Source organism: Henckelia pumila, chromosome 3, assembly GCF_033568475.1.
Source record: "Henckelia pumila isolate YLH828 chromosome 3, ASM3356847v2, whole genome shotgun sequence".
Lineage (NCBI taxonomy): Eukaryota > Viridiplantae > Streptophyta > Magnoliopsida > Lamiales > Gesneriaceae > Henckelia > Henckelia pumila.
Window position 1 is genome coordinate 69,005,028 of NC_133122.1, and position 3,205 is coordinate 69,008,232.

Consider the following 3,205-nt stretch of genomic DNA (forward strand, 5'->3'; position numbering starts at 1 on the left):
ACCACCTCTTTACTGGTAGTAAACTACCTCTATGCTGGTGGTAAACCACCTCTGTGCTGTCACATCACTTCAATTTTCATCAAAAATATTTTTTTCATGCTCAATTCTCAATCATTAACACATCATAAAATATTTCATGTATGCATGAACTTAAAATATGTCCGTAATATATATTTAATTAATTTTTATAATAAATATATTTATACTTAAAACAAACATCATGCATAAAATAAATTAAATATATATTCCGGACATAGTCATTTTTCATGGGATTGTCCAAACTTCTTGTCCCCTAGACTTAAGCCCATAAAATCTAAGACTGGCCCAATAACTTAATTTAAGCCCAAACATCATAATTTCACAAAATAAAATAATTAAACATAATTGGGCTCAAATAAAATATTTAAGCCCAATAACTTATTTAAGCCCAATATTAATCACTGACAGGCCCAAAAATTCACAGTCTGGCCCAATAATTCCAATGGACTCCCAAGTCCATGAAAATTATTGGGCTTACTTAAATAACTAATTTTTAAGGCCTAATTAAAATAATTAAAAGCCCAAATAAATTTTTAAACAATTGAATTAGCCGAAAAATACCACTTAATCTAATTAATACTTAAAAATTAAAAATACCTGAGCCCAACTAACTTAACCCAGACCCGGACCCAACTAACATGACCCATGACCGGACAAACCCGGCCCGAACCCCCAGCCCTGGCCCAGCCCGCCTCCAGCCCAGCCCTACCCCCTTCCCCTCCTCTCTTGCTCTTGGCCGCGAGCAGCAGGCCTTTATGGCCTGCAGCCGGCCGGAGAACCACCCCCACTGGCTAGTCCACTTTCCCCAGACCTTTCCAAAAAGCTAAGAACCAAACCCAAACCATGCACTATAGGTGGAGAACTAACCCAAACACCAGCCTATATCTGAGTCTCGCGCGTGCAGGTGATCGATTTCTAACCAAAACCAATCGTTCTCCCTACACCGGCCCCCTTTTTCCATCAAAAAACTTCACACTTCAATAAAACATCTAGAGTTTTCCATCAAGCTAAAAATCAGCCCAAACCGTGGCCTAAGGTAAGAGAACGAAGCCTAACACTCAGGCTGATTCTCTAGCTCGCGGCTAAATCAGAAATTTTTCGATAACTTACAGTATTTTTTCGATAACTTAAAGTATATAGCGCATAAAGAGATTTACCTAGCACAAAAGAAGTTAAATATTTTTCTTATCAACCGCTTAAAATAAATTTATTTCTTCAAATAAACTAAAATTTTCTATACCTGCGGGTTAAATGCTGAAATAATTTTGAACTATGCACATAAGAACATAAGAACATAAATATCATTTAAAACCCTAATTCTTAATTTTTAAATAATTATTTTCCTAATTATGCATGCAAATATTAACGTATGAAAAATACCGTGTGTGCTACAATTCTCACCCCCATTAGATTGAATTTCCGTCATCGAAATTGTGAAAGTACATTAACCCAAACAAACTCCGGGTAACTAGTTCTCAAGGGTCGGTCTTAGTCTCCCAAGTTAGCTTCCTCTTCATAGTGATATCAGCCACTGGACCTTGACCATCGGTAAGACTCCGCGTCCTAAGCCTCGCCGCTCGCTCTCTCTAGCACTAAAATTCGTACTAGTCTCTCCTCAAATTCAAGCTCTAGAGTCAACTGTAGAAGCTCATAATCAAGAACAAGCGACGGAATTCGAGATGTAATCTCCGAAGCATGGACACAGCGGAACGACGTTGTGCACTGCCGCAAGACCTGGTGGTAGCGCCAAATGGTAGCCAACGAGCCCGAACTCACTTCTCCAAATATTGAATGGGACAATACACACCTCTGGATTGAGCTTGCCTCTCCGACCAAAAGCGCATCATGACCCTTCATAGGTGACAACCTTCCAGAAACACATGTGTCGCCAATAGCAAATCTCTAGGATCTCGTCATCGTGTGTCCAGCATAACTCTTCTGACCGACTCTGATCAGTCCTCACATACGATCATGAATCTGAGTCACAACATCAGTAGTATGCTGCACTAATCTCGGGACCAAGTAAGAATTACCCTTTCTCTCAACCTCATCCCAGTGCACGGATATCTTGCATCTCCTCCCATAGAGAGCCGCATAAGGAGTCATGCCCTATAGGACGGCTGATAACTGTTGTCGATAGGCAGTGAACTCCACTAATGGGCAAATCTTCGTTTCCCTAAAGACCCTGGAAATTGATGACACAAGTCCCTCAATAGATCATCGAGAACCTGGATCACTCTCTCAGAATGGCCATCTGTCTGGGGATGAAAAGTTGTGCTGAAATAGTAGCCCTTAGTCCCCAATGTTGTGTGTAGACTCTTCCAAAAATGCAGAACGTGAATCGTCGGATCTCTGTTCTGACACAATAGACACCGGTATGCCAAGTCAGTCTGACAATCTCTTCGGACTATAAAAGCTCCGCATACTGGGTCAAAATAAAGGTAGTCCTCACCTGGTAAGAAATGAGCTGACTTGGTGAGTCTGAGCATCTACAATCACGTCCAAAATCCATTGTAACAAAAACCTCTGTTCACTCCTTGGAAGATCCAACCAACAAAATCCCATCGTGATGTTTCCTCACCAATGGTGGGGTACCTCGGGTTTCTCGAATCTTATTTAGCGGACAATAAACTAAACAAATAACATTCATTAAACATCAATTTGTGAAGTAAAGCAAGGAGCCAAGTTTAAAAAAAAAAAAATTAAAAAAATTCAGTGACTCAACTCCATCTGTGAAAAACACAGCACCCGGATCGAGCGAGCACAAATTGCTCAGACTCTCTGAAGGAAATATAAATTTTGGCCTCGCTCAATCCGTCAACTTCTGCGGATCGAGCGAGCCAAAAACTCCAAATCCTCTCTGTTTGTCAATTTACAAGGGCTCGCTCGTCCGTCAACTTTCTGCCGGGATCGAGCGGCCTCCAAATTCCAGAAAACTCTGAATGATTATTTTTTGCTGTCAAAACCATACACTAATCAAAATCTCATATCACCATAATAAATACAAGGCCTGGATTTCATCAAAGTTTCAAAACATTGCATATTATCATATAAACAAAGTCAGAAGCATTATACAATTGCATTTTATTACATCCACAAGTCGCTAAATGATCGGTAAACGACCAAACAATTATCTCAAACTTTATTACCATGTAATCCAAACAAT